Source organism: Falco cherrug, chromosome 14, assembly GCF_023634085.1.
Source record: "Falco cherrug isolate bFalChe1 chromosome 14, bFalChe1.pri, whole genome shotgun sequence".
Lineage (NCBI taxonomy): Eukaryota > Metazoa > Chordata > Aves > Falconiformes > Falconidae > Falco > Falco cherrug.
This window is the reverse complement of record NC_073710.1, coordinates 23,514,739-23,528,631: the sequence shown is the minus strand read 5'-3', so window position 1 is coordinate 23,528,631 and position 13,893 is coordinate 23,514,739. Positions and strand designations below refer to the sequence as shown.

Genomic DNA, 13,893 nt, shown 5'->3' with positions numbered 1-13,893 from the left:
GCGTACAGGTAAGTGAAAGGCTGCTGAGATGAATGGCTAAAGTGAAGCAGAAACGTGTAATCAATCAGTCTTTCGAGGTGTGGTGCAGAGTTTATTGCAGGAGTAGTGCAGAGCACCAGACAGCGTTCCCTGACCTCGCGTGGCGAGCCCTGGCTAATGTGTCCGGCACCACGGCAGGCTCCCTGTGACGCGCGTACAGAAAGCAGCCGGGTTGCTCTTTCAGAGCCACCAACAGAGTGTTTATTAAGAAACAGAAGTGCTAAGAGCAAAACAGCAGTTTAAGGTGTTGGGAGGCGTTTCCCTCGCTTGGCTGTGTATCAGTACTGACTTGCTCGCAGGCAGCAGTCGTTCTCAATGGATCACACCCTTCTTAGGGTGACTTACGCAGGATCAGGTGAACATTGCTTAAATTTCTGCTGAAGCTGGGTCAGATCTGTCCCTAGCATTGCTTAAGCAAGCATGGAGCTCTTCCATGTGAACAAGTCACAATTTTTCCCTTAGCGTATGATTTGGTTGATTTAAATTGTGTGTCTTTTGGGCTGGTTAGGAGCACAGGTACTGTCCCCTGGATAGACTGTGTGTGTGGTGGCGGTTCTGTTGCTACAAATTTATGGATGAGTGTGGAGAAAATGTTTGCTGCTATGAGCGTAATGATTTACAATGAAAACTTGTCCTTCAGTGCTTTACATGCCTAAACTCCTCCTTTTCGCCTGTGTACATGTGTCTGGGTGTGAAAAATCCCAGCTCGTACTGAAATGAGGGTGACTTGGGATGTTCTGGGCTCCAGCATATCCCTGTCCAGCACCTTAACATCAGATTATGGTACTTGAAAGGGTTTCTGAAACCTGCGTGCGAAGCACTCGTACAGCTTTGGAAAAGGTTTCAATACCACTGAAAGTCCTGTCGGTCACTTGGCCTTTCCCAGATGACGTTCAGCCCACCCTGTGTGGACCGTGTGGATGTGGGAAAATAAGTTTATGGAGGTAAGTCCTAGTCTCAACCAATCCAGTATTCATAAAGTTTCGATATTCTTTCAGCTGTCAAGTCCTGCTCAAGTGAGATGATGCCCAAGCTGCTTGCCCTGAGTGCTGCTGATTGTACACCAAACCCAGTTTGCTGCAGTAACAACATTTATTGCAGCCTGGCAGCGTAGCACCAGCTTGGTGTGGGAAGGTGAGCTTTGCTCAGGGACACGTGGCTGAGGAGATGCATGACGGGTTCCCAGAGGTGTGCCAGAGGTGCAAAGCAAATCCACCAGTCCAATGCCATCCAAAACAATAACGTCTACGGCAGGTGCTCCATGCAGGTGAAGAAGGCTGCCAGAGACAGGAGGTGCCGGCGAGATGCTTGGAGTTGTGGAAGGAGAATTGCTTCTCTACTCAGAGCTCCCTAAATGCTGACTCACATTAGGCTCCTGTCTCCAACGAGTACTAGTACAGTATGATGGGTGGTCTTCAAGGTGTAGGACCAGATCCTGTGCCTGTATGTGGGTGCCTCCAGTGCCCACTGGCCCTTGTGGCAAGGCGCTACAACACGCTTCTAGCCCAGGGGATCTGTGGTGCGGTATTGAAATTCCTCTGTGCAGTTTTTCCCCATCGGTTGCTGCATCCCTTGGCATCTCTTTGTCAGCACAGAAAACTTCAGTAATTAGCAAAGCACCACTGAGCTTGTGCGTGGCCGACGGACGCTATGTATTGAGATGCTTTTATTGCTGTCAGTAATAAAAGTAGTGATGCGGATGGCTCTCTTTCAGTAGCTCTGTGAGTCTAATGCAGAAGCAAAAGCCTGGGGCAGGATCTCACCCTCTTTGAGGGGGGAGATCAGAACCCATGCCCATAGGAGTATTTTAGGAGACAGCACACCCAAGAGGAGGCAGCCCTCAAGCAGAACTGCCTATTCCATTACTCTTCTGTCTCCCCTTGGTTCAGAGCCCCAAAAAGCGGTTTCCCCAGAAGAGAGGTAACGTGTGTGGCTCAGGAGTAGTTCTCGGTGGTTTTAGTCCTGCTGGAAGCCTCCAGCCTTGTGCTAAAAGCCTGCTGAGGAACCGTCTAGGTGTTTGGCAGATGAATACCCTGTTTTCCCTCAACTTCCCACACAGCTTGCAGGAGGGCTGACAGCTGCTGAGCAGGAGCTGTGCTAAAGCAAATCTTGGCTTGTTTGCTGTGGATGGCAGACCCAGGCTCAGAGCATCCTTTGTGGTTCTGCACGCCCAGGGCACAGATGGGGGAGTTCAGCCTCGGCTCCTCAATTGCTTACTTCAAGGGCAGGTAGAAAGTGCGAGCAGGGTCTGATTCTGGCTCCATGGTTGTTAATCAGAGTGAGTTTTCCTGCGCTGGCTCAGTTCCTGTCCCCGTAGGAAGTGGGTGAAGTCATGTCTCCCCTCCTGAGCCCTGGGCAGCAAAACTTGCTCTGTGCCAGATTCAGGTTATTCCTATATGGCAGGAGGGAGCAGCTAAATAGGCTTCTTCAGTGCAGCACGCTGGGAGCTGGAGACAATGTGGAGCAGAGCTTGCCTTGCCCTGGGTCAGGGAGGGGTCTGGCTGCCTTGTTCCCCCGCCGCTGAGCTTTGCTGCCTGGCCCTGGAAGCAGGGGGTCCCCAGCACCGTTTCCTCCCCATTGCTGCTTGCTAGGCGTGGGGCAAATGCCAGCAGCCTCGTAGAATCATAGAATGATGGAGGTTGGAAAAGACCTTGAAGATGACCAAGTCCAACTTAACCCCGGATTGCCAAGCCCACCACTAAACTGTGTCCCGAAGCACCACATCTGTGTGTTTGTCAAACGCGTCAGGGGTGGTGATTCCAGCCTGCAGCGTGGAGAAGCAAGCCCTGCCGGAGCCGTCTCCTCCCTGGCAGGCTCCCGCCAGCCCCCCAGTCCCGAAGGCTGGCCAGCAGCTGCTGCTTAGGCTGCCCGCACGCGGGGGGCTGCTGCAGGGGGGTTTGGTACTGAGCACCGGAGAGCTACTGGGATGTGTGGTTTGGGTTGGTCAGTAAGCGTGATGAGCTGGCCTCAGATCTTCCCCTTCCTCTAAGCCAGCACCAACACTTGCACGATAGACAAGATCTCCTTAGGGCAACGTAAGCATAAAAAATAATAACAAAAGAATTTCTTGGGTAGATCTGGAAGAACTGGCTGGGGATCACTGTATTTAGTGCGGCAGCAATGCTCAGGGTGGCAGGGGATGTCAGAAGAGGATCTGGGTCTTCTGCCCTACGCAGGATGGCCCGAGCCACTGCCCTGAGGTGCCTCTGCCCTTCTCGGTCTAACCACAGGCAGCTTCTCTGTGCTGCAGCAGCCTCTGGAGCTGTGAGTGATAACCGCCAGCTTGAGAAAGCACCGAGGTTTCATCACAAATGGGGGAAAATGAGGCATGAGATCACAGGAAAAACCAAGGCATATGAAACACGATTAATTAGGGAGCTGATGTGGAGCTCTTCAGTCACCTGTGGCACGACAGAGAGTTTGGTGTGGTGTGTTAGAGCCATTTGGGTTTGGTGAAGATGACGGTAACTACAGAACCGGGTGTGCTCGGCTGGCAGCAGGGCAAGCACAGCCTGTGCATCTCGGCCGCGGTGGGAAACTGTGGTAGGGGCTGCATCGCGTTGCAAATGGGCCGAGGGGAATTGTCAGGGGCGTTGCTGACTGCTCAGCTCCTGCACAGATCAGCATGGGGTTCCCAGCCGGGAATGTCGGTGTGTTGGGGTGCTGAATCCCTTTCTTCAGCTGAAATTGATGCTGGGCTTAGCTGGATCAGCTTACGTTGGTAAATGAGGCCACCTCTGCAAGGGCTTGGCGGTGTGTTAGTGGCCACTGTACACACGCAGGAAGCTCATTAAATCCCAGCCCTACGTGTTTATTGATGTTTGAGGCTGAACGAGTAACGGCAGCACGGATGTGCCATCACCTCTGGGCATCTCAGCTACTCGCAAGAGTAAAACATTACCTTGCTGTGATATTAGTCTGTGGTTTTGTGCAGACTTTGGAGAAGACAACCACCTCTGCATGCCTCTCTTCTCTTTTCTTTAAGAACCCCCTTTCTACCGAAGGTCCTGTCATCTTGCCAGGCTGGCACTGCCATCAGTAGCTTCCAGGAACTTGTTTGAAAACAAAATGAAAATCCTATTGGCTTAGCCTCTAGATCAAGCCTTTTTCTTTGTCTTTTCTCTCTGCAAACCCACGGATGGATGTGGATAGGCAGCAGGGTTTAGCTGAGGTTCAGCCCTTGCTGTGTTGCGTTTCACGTTCCTGAGATCACTCAGGTTGCTGAGCCCTCGCGGTTTGTGCTGACTCCAGCCGGAGCGGAGGAGGCTCAGGACTTGCCTGAGCAAACCCTCTGCCTCGCTGCATCTTGACCGGAGCTGTGCCTGTGTCGTGCAGGGTACCAGGGTGGGAATGCCAAAACCATTTCTGGTTTTAACCTTGGTCTGGTGTGAGCGTTCACAGCGGCTCTGATGTCGCAGTGTGTTCGGTTCCTATCGAGCTAAATTCACGGCAACAGCCCCATAGCTTCTGGTGGCCACCGCTGTGTGCCACTGCTGGTCAGGTCTGTAGCTCTTCATCGCCGCGCAATTCTCCGATCCTTCAACACCAGGCAGGCTGGTAGTGGCTTCTTACCAGTGCTGGGAGGTGGGGAAACCTTCTGCTTCCCTAAGCAGCAGCCTCTCTTGGCTCCAAAGCTTTACTGTAGTGCGTGAACTGATGTAATTATTTCCGTTTGTGTTTAGTGCTAGCAGATGCAGACAAACTTGTTTTGTTTGGTGAGTTTTTAAAGATCTTGTTTCCTGTGTTATCCTAAGGTGTAAGCCAGGCTCTGACGCCGTGGTTATTACAAGAGGCTGCTCCAGCTTTTCCTTGGACTGCCAGGCATTTAAGAACTTTGCAAAGGGATTTTCCTTTCTGCTTGCCTCAGGTCGTGGGTGCATGTTGTGCTTTTCTTCCTTCACTTGTGAGAATTCCCAGCAGGATTGGCTAGTTTCTGTTGGACTTTTATGTTCTTGTACGTCTGCTTCAAAGCGAGTGCAGGGTGGCATATACTGTAGGCAAAAAAAGGTGTAAATCGGAGTTTGTGCAATTATATGTTGACTTTGCATCTTAATCGTAGCAGTGCTGCAGCGGACTGAGGATTGGTAACTAATACGTTATACAAATAATTGGTTATATAGGCTTTTATGGTTCAAATCAATTAGATTGATGGGTGAGTATAATTGCTCTCCAAAGTGTTCCTTTATGTCAGATCAGCTAACAGTTAACAACTGTTTCCTGTCTTTGTTCCCCTTTTCCACAACTGCCTGTAACAATGATTTTTCTTTATATATACTGTTTTAGATAAGGTTGTTAAATTTCTTGCAAACAGAGTATGGCCTTCTCCCCTCTCTAGGGCCTTCTGTTTCAAAGCCGATGGTCTGTCGCTTTGAGGGTAGAAGAAGAGGAATTAAGTTTGTGCTTCATTTGCTTGATCGTTTTTTTTTTTGTTAGTCATGGCTTTATATCTCCCAAACTATGTAACACCCCTTCTGACAAAAAAGCTGCTAAAGCAACCCGTGGCGTTGACTGCATGAGCACGGCTTGGGGGTGGGTGCTCGGAGGGTTATTTGGAGTTAAAAGTCTCCTTTTGGCTCTTTTGTTCATCCCCAGAAGCAGACTTCCATGTGACGCCGCCTATCCCGTTCTTAGCCTGTGAAGGATTTCTGGAGAATGTAGTTTTCATCTCTTTGCAGGGCATCCTGGAGTGCAGCTTGTCTCTTCTATCATCAGTGGAAATCACTAGTATGTTCTTAGGTGCCATGAACCCTGGATGCGTTTCGGGGCAGAACTGACCATTCATTAGTCTCCTTTCCTGGTGGATCAATCAGCGTTCGCTGAGAAGCAGAAGAGTAGCTTGAAGGGTGATTGATTTATGAAGTGGCGTATTAAGCATGTCTTTGCCAGGCAATCAGAAGGAAGGTTCCTGCCCTGTCTTTCCCCGTGGGCCAAAAGCAGTGTTTCAGTGATCAGCAACCCCAGCGTATCATGGCTGTAGTACCAATAATGATTATATATAGCCCACGGCATCCTGGATATGCGGCAGCGCTGTCTTCTGTTATCCAACAGTTTCATTGTCCTTTCAGTCCATTCTGCGAGGCTCCTTCACACTGGGCAGCACAAAGGCTCTGTGCTGGCTCCCAGATATTCCTGCGCTGGAGTATTTCATCCCGTAAGAAAGCCAACAGCCCTTCCTAAGCACAGTGCGGAGGAGGTAATGGGGAATCCTTTGGGTGCTCCATTACAGGAGGATGCACAACAAGGAGCCTGGTGGAAAGCAAGGTGACTCCTAAGTGCAGGAGAGCCGTCTGAAGAGCCTGCGACCTGTCCCGTAGACGCTGTGGCTGGTCATTGCTCTCCATCTGCCTTTTCCTGCCCATCTGTTGTCTCACGGTGGCTTGCAGTGCTCTGGGGTAGCAGATCCTTTCCTTGCGATGGGCTGCATGGGCTCAGAGGGGGCTTTGCTGGGGGCTTTAGCTGTTGACAGCATCAGCTGTGGCAGCAGTGATGATTAGGGTGCCCTGAGCTTTGTTGTAGCCTGGGCAATGGTCCTGTAGAAACCCCTGTGCTGGCAGCAGTTATTTAATGGTGAGGTTTATAAACAAGCTGCTCCTAGGGCTGGAGTAACTAGCACGATGGTTTTAATGATGTCTGAAGGTAGCTCATGAGCACTGCCTCCGAGAAGCACTTAAAAATGACTGTCGCTGCCCTGTGTTTTGCTCTAGTGCTGGAAATACGAGCGTGGGGACTGACAGGTGGCCTTTGTCAGAGACCCAGCACACTTTGTAGGTGATGCCATTAGCTTCCTGACAGCAAAACAGCTCAGAGCAGCGCTCCTGGCTCTGACCGAGGTAGCTCTGTGGGAGGTGCAGCCAAAAGCATATGGTGGGGAGGGCTGGATCCAGCCGCAGGGGACTCCTCTCGCTTTCCAGAGATCGTTAGCCTGGTGAAGTGACTCCCTTCTCCGGTGGTGAAGTGGTACCAGCAGACCTTTGCATGCTGTTTGAAAAACCAGAATATGCTGGTGATGGTGAGGCAGTTGGGTATCGTGATAGTAGCAGGAGCAAAAGAACTGCTCAAAGGGTCGATGTGGAGGTACAATGACACTTCTGAGTGAAGAGCTCGGCTTTCGTTGCTTGCTTGTATTTTCAGTGAAAAAGCAGCAGGACCTGTCTCTTTTAGAAGAGGTGAGAGCCAGGCATAGTTTTCTGACAAACTGGGCAAATTAACTTAAACTTGCTTTCCCTGTTACCCAAATATTCTGAACCTGACTGTCATGCACTCCTAAAAAGGTTTAAAATCCAAATTCAGCGAGGAGGGAGTTACAGGGATAGAGGGAGAATATTACGGTGAGGACGAAAGGCAGCAGAGTGCTGTTTTGTTTCTCTTCAGTCTAATCCATCTGGCTACCAGCTTCCTAATATTTAGAGCAGTAATCGATGGAGGAAGGTACTGGCTGTTGAATGCTGGGAACGCATTCTTCATAAAACCTGAAATTTGTTTTGAAATCTTGTTCAAGGGTTTGCTTAATATTCGGAAAGATATTTTAGCTCTTCTGTAAGTTCCCTCTCCTCCTGCACAACAGGCCCCCCAGAGGACGACCCAGTGCTGGGTTTCTTACTTTCAGATAGTTAAAAGTTACCATGATGTGCTAAGATACCGGTGGCCATAGCCATGCAGATGGATGCTGGAATAAAACACGGTGGTGTTCCCGCTGTCTCAGAGAGCATCGCTCAGGAGTGCACAGCCCAAAGCACCTGCTCTACTGCTGTGTAAGAAGCCTCTCTTTTAATTTCAAGTTCAGGTGTTGCTTTGTTCAGGTTGCAGAGTGAGCTGTGTCCTGCTGTCTCTGGGAAATACGTCAAAAGCGTGTAAGAATGAGAGAGCTGACAGCCTGTAATAAGATCATCGTGTTGTGTAAGTAACAATAGGGCAGGTACGTCTGGATTCAGTAAATGTGCTTTCATGGCAGCAAAGCGTCCCAAAGCACAGACCCACGGACATTACCCCATCAGGTGAAATACCTAGGGCTACATTGCTGGTACAGTACAGAGATTGTTTTGTTGTTGTTTTTTTCTTTTCCTCCAGACTTATATATTAAACCATCAAGAGTCTTAAATAAATGTCACATCTAATTTGGCACCCAGGCCGTGAAGCCTGCAGCTGCCCTGGGCCAACCCTGACAGCTCTGCTCTGTGTCAGTTTATCTGCCTGGCAGAAAGACCTGCTGCTCCCTCCTGACTCGCTGGCGTCTGCACGCTCTCGTCTGTACCGGGAGGTTTGTGGGTTTACACAGTCAGCACGATGCCAGATCCTTCTCTCTGTGGTAGAAGGTGCTCCGGCAAAGCCCTCCAGCCTTCAGAAGCGTCCTCGGTGCCTGCAGCCGGGAGTGTAAGTGCTCTCCAGGAGAGCAGCAGTAGGGGATGCTTAGCAAAGCGTGTAGAAGCAGGCAGTGCATATGCTTTCTCCCTCGTGGGCCTTGGAGGCAGCATTTTTCTGTGCTGGAGGCTTTATTCACGTCTTTGTTTAATCGCTTCTGATGGTTTTACCTTCCAAGCCTTTGTCCAGTTGCTTTGTGGATTTATAGCGATGAGCGCCTGTAGGCACCTATGGCAGTACGTTCCAAAGGAAGGAATATTCCTTGGAAAAGTACTAGTACTACTTTTCTCTCATTTTGACTAATACCATTTCAGGCCCTCGGGTTCCTGTTTTACAACAAATTGTGACAATTTTTTCCTTGTTCACTTTTTCCCAGGCCATTCATACTTCTACAAACCTACCTATCTCCTGTGTAGTTTCTAGGTTGAGGAATCCTGTTCAGTCTTCGTATAGAAGCTGCTCTGTACTTCGGAGAAGGGCAGAAATTTCAAAGGCTTCAGCCTGGTTTTTAAGATCAGAACTATACCCATTATTTCAAGACCCACCTGGCCATGGGTTTAGACAGCGAGATCATGATAGTTTTCGTGGAGTTCATTTTGCAGTAGTTGAAGATGTCAACATCAGGCTAGACAGGAACTCCTTGACAGCTGGGAAGACCTACATCACGCTGTCAAACCACAGATCCGTGGTCATCCACAATCGGAGTAAAGTCATAGCCCACTCCAGTGGAAGGCTTTTGTTAGTCAAGAAGAGGAGGATCAGGAGAAGCTGAGGTTCATTGGGAAGATTCATTTCAGTAAGACACGCTGCCCAAGGGTAAAACTAACGTACGGCCTCAGAGGGATGTTGGTGCTTTTTTGAATGGCGTAGGACAAGTAAACCATCCACGACACCAGGGTGTCCCCCCCTGGGCTTCAGGGTAATGGAGCTCAGTGCTTCCCATTCCGGTTCCATCCATGTTCCAGCTCATGTTTTGGGGAGGAAAGGCTGCATTTCCTCGGAGAGCAAATTGCCATCTGTGGGAGCCCTAAGTCAGTGAGGCCAGGTCCCTGGGCTCGCAGAGGGTCTGTGAGGCTGAGGAAGGTGTCGGCACTCCTTACCTGGGACTGCGTTGAGCGGTAGCACCTAACAGCTGCAGGCAGCGTACCTGCTGTGATATTCACTGCAGTTTCTTCCCCTCCAGCTTTGATAAGATGGCAACCTTCTTCAGCCTTCTTGTCCAGTAGTGCGCAGGGCAGGGTGCTTTGCTGGCCCCGAACGTTGAGGCCATCCGGCTGTAGGATGCTGAATTGCCTTGCGCTGTCCCGGCTTCCAGCACAGCGAGGTATCCCTGCCCCTTCTCCGGGGCTCGGAGAGTTCGGAGGTGGAGGGTTCTGCAGGGAAGGCAGGGCAGCACAGGACTTGGAAGTGCCTTTGGGCGTCAGCACCTGTGTCTTCGTGGTGCTGAGAGGTGGGGCAGGCTCTCCACAGGGTGTCTCTGAAGCTTTGAAATTCCGTTTGGGGCAGCAGGGAAACACTTCTAGCCCAAGGGGATGCACTGGAAAAGACACTTAGAAGCTGGGGTGATTTAGGGAGTCCTTGTGTGCCTTCTCAGAGTTGAATGGCTGTAGGTGTATAGGAGTTAGTCTGAACCCAGAGCTGATCAGGAAACTGCCTTCAGCTGGAGAACTTTTTGAGGGCTTCTGAGCAAATAAAGTTCAGTGTAATTAGGTCAGAAATGCCTTGAAGGCCAAAACTAGTTTTCCACTCTTCTCTGTTTTTAATTGCGCAGTGTGTGACTTCTGTGCAAGATCAGTGTGTTAACAGAAAAAGTCTCATGACCTTCTCTTAGTACGTCCCTGCGCCATTCTTTTAGCATCTCTTCCCACCTGCCTATCTCAGATGGGACCCTGAGTGATCCTCTCTCCCCTCAGAAGCAACCAGGTTTCCCCACAGTTAACTTCAACCCATTTTTTTCCAATGGCACTTGATCTTATGCCAGCTCGTGTTCTGTACTCTGAGCAGAGTGCTTTGTTCTTCCTTACTTGCAGTCTTAGGGGTGGTCATAGCTCCGAGGCCTCTGTGCTGCTGTAGCAGAAGCTTTTGAGATGTCAGAGCAGAGAGGACCTTTCCAATGGGAGGAGGCAGTTCAGCACCCTGCGCTTGGCTGTCACCCCAAAAGACCTGGATCATCACAAGGTCTACCCAGGGGTTTGCTCTGTCTCCCTCCTGCAGGACTTTCTGGGATTCAACAATGGAATTATTGTCTGTTGATGAAGGCTTAGTTGAGGGTTGCTCATCTCGGTGCCTGGAAGCCCCCCTCATGCACAGCGCTGTAGGTCAGCCGTGGAAAAACATTTCTCATGACACTCCACAGGGAGCAAGCCAAAGAAAGTATTTTTGGCACTGGTGACAGCATTTGCCCGAGGCTCTGTCTGCGTGCTGCTAGTAATGTCCATGGCTGTGTTTCCTTTCTAAATGCATTGGAATTTAGCTGGGTGGTGATTGCGGTCCTGTTTATACCACGTTGCCCTGATGTGCTGTGTATGGAGCCTTCCCCTCATCCCCCTCGAGTAGTCACCTGCTGGTCCTTGGTGGCCAGGGGACTGGAGCGTGAAGGGGGCACATCCACGTGCCAGCTGGGAAGCAAGTGCTCTGCAGCAGTGCTCCCTTCTCACCTCTCGGTTGCGAGCTTTATACACTGGAATGATTGCTGCTACAACTACCGAGTGAGGGAGAGGTGACCTGTGTCAAAGCTCTGTGGAGAAGGCCAAAAAGAGAAAAATGTTGAAGTGGTTCAAGGCTGGATGTAAGGGTTTGCATTCAGAGATGCTGGTCCTGCCTTCGTTATTGGGTGATGCTAGGCAAAGTCCCTTCACCTCTCGGGGCCTCTGTCTTCATGCATATAAACCCATTAATTTCACTGAAGTGATGCAATGCCTGAAAGTCCGTGAGTTGGCTTTTCAAATGCTCTGGGATCCTCTGCTGGATGGCAGTGTAGGCAGTGGAGCAGATCTAGTTTGCTTATCCCTGCCAGTCCAAAAGGGAAGGTAAAAAAGAGTGATGCTGGTAACCTGCAGCTGAATCCCAGCTGCTCTCCCCTTGCCAGCGAAGCACTGCAGTGTGTGCTCCTTCATCTTCATCCATCTCCCCCGAGCACCTCTACGGGAGGAAAAGCCATCTGAGGGTGTTGGTGGGTTGTCCATTAGTCGTGGCAGTAGCTTTGAGCCAGGAGGCTCTCCTGAGGGCTGCTAGCTTTCAAAAACCTCCTCTTAGCTCGTGAGTGTGGCGTAAAACTACCTGCCGTGCCAGCGAACAAGTGATAACCTGATCTGCTTGGGACCCCGTGGCTTGGGGTCAGCCCCTTGCTGAGCTGCTCCTGCTGTTCCTCCCCCAGTGCGTGGCTGCTCCTGCGCTTACGCGACAGTCTCTGCAAATATGTTGTTTATTAAATGATCTGCTTGGTTTGTGTCTCCCCATGGCTGCAGGGGCTGTCTCAGGCTGCAGAAGCAGGAGGAGAATGAGAGGGATTCTTTTCTCAAGCAGCGTGCAATGGACCCCGTGCTCCAAGAACGCCTTTCCCTTCTCTCCCGTGCCTTCCAGAACCAGAGGGCAAAGGTGCGAGAAGACTCTATGCTTTTCTCCAGTGATATTTTTGCCATTGAGCCGGTGGTAAGCGATAGCTGAGAACCTCTCTTCCTCCTCCTCCTCCTCCCTGAATGAGGTCACTCGGCAGATACCCGCGTCAGCGTCTTGATGTGCCGAGAGGGAAGACATGAGGTTTCTAGTGAGGCTGGGAGAGGTTGTTGCAAAAAGCGTTTCTAAACAGTGAGCTCCTGGCAGGCGGCGAGAGCCTGCCTAAAGCTGAGCTCTGCTGCAAGGGCTGTAAATTAAGGGCACTTCGTAAGTGTCCTTACAGTGTTCAGGGGTACTGATTATTATATATAAGGGCAGGCCTTACACGTAGCGTATGGGGATTAACCATGGGCATTAGTTCACCTGTTGAAGAATGAAAAGGTCCTCTATGGAAAGGAGGCCAAGTTCAGCCCGTTTAATCACGGAAAGACCAATCCCTTCATATAATCTGGATTTATACCATGTGTGACTCTCCCTCCCAGCATCGTCTGTGAGCCTGCACGCAAGGCTGGCAGCTTTAAACGAACTTTTTGAGTTTCACTGCAGACTTGGAGAAAACTTTTTGCTTTTGTGTTTGCGCAATCAAAACCTCATGTCCTTCAACGAAACAGAGCCCTGACTGAGTATTTGCATGGTCTGAGATGAAGAATGCCTGCTGCCTGAGCAATGCAAAATCCCTTCTCATCCTGTTGCAAACGCTAGAATAATCCGAGCCTCTTCTTTCTTTTATAGTAGGTGAAACTATTATTTTTTTTTTTTAAGGAAGGGGATCTTGTTCTCTTCTTGGTTACTCCTGTAGCCCGAATGAGGCTGAGAGCCCCCCATGTGAGCACAGCTGCAGTTTCACACCACTGCAGCTGAGAGCAGCATGATGGGACCAAGAGCCTGTGTCAGAGCAGCAGGGGTATTGCAGAGAGCGGGAGCCGATCGCCTGAGCTGTGCCAGCTGGTTTTGGAGCATGTCGCAGGGCTCCTGCTTCATTACAACTGGGCTAGGTCTCCATAACGAGCTTAACCTGCTCTTGGGCTCCTGAAGTGCATTAGGGTGAGGTCCAGCAGCCTGGCTGCCCGCTGAGTCCTGGTGCTCCGTGTAGCGCTGTACAGACCCAGAGTGTAGCCTGGCCTCAAGTCTCGAGTGGAAACCTTTCCTGAATGGCTGTGTTGATGTTACAGTTTGCTTAGGACTGGGTGTAAGTGGGATACTACAGGAGTCGTTCCCCTCCTGGCTGGTTCAGCATTATCAGTCTTTAGATTTCCATTAATTCCATGATTTATGGACCAATGGGTTTCACATTCATAGTTTTGCTGATGTCTGTCTTCCCCCCTGGCGTACGGGTGTCTTCACATCAAATGTTAGTCTTTTTTCCTATCAAATGTAAAATCTAAAAATCCACTGCTGCTGACTTCCACAACCTTCTCCCCGGTGAGAGTCCCGTAACTTGTAGCGTGGACAGAGACCCTTCTTGCAGCGCCGTGTAAATCTGCTGGAGGGGCCCCACCAGAGCTGGGACCTTGCTGCCTCGGACCTTCTGGCCAAAAGCGGCGGCTGCTCTTCTCACCTATCACCTGTGGTGCCTGGGAGCACCCTATAGAAAGAATCAAACCCTTGGAACAAGTGGCTGGAGGTTTCCAGAGGTTAGGAGGCCGCTGGAGGGACGATAGCCTTGGAAAGGCTCTCTGGGCAGGGTGGCTTTGCAGGGTTTGTGCAGCAGCTTTGCTGTGTAAGCGGGCCGTTAGCTGCCAGGGGTTGCTCTCAGTGGAAGCTGCAGCAGGCTGTTTCAGCCTGTATAAGGTTAACTTGCTGATGAAAATAATAAGAGAAAAGAGGAGGAGCGGTTTTGCAGTCAGCCTGTGACCATGAACGTTTTGAGCAGCCGTCCAA

At 50.5% G+C, this 13,893-nt stretch overlaps 1 pseudogene; it reads left to right on the top strand.

The window, feature by feature from the left end:
- Nucleotides 1-13,893, top strand: part of LOC129737381 (hydrocephalus-inducing protein homolog) — a 68,180-nt pseudogene that overhangs the window by 23,334 nt on the left and 30,953 nt on the right.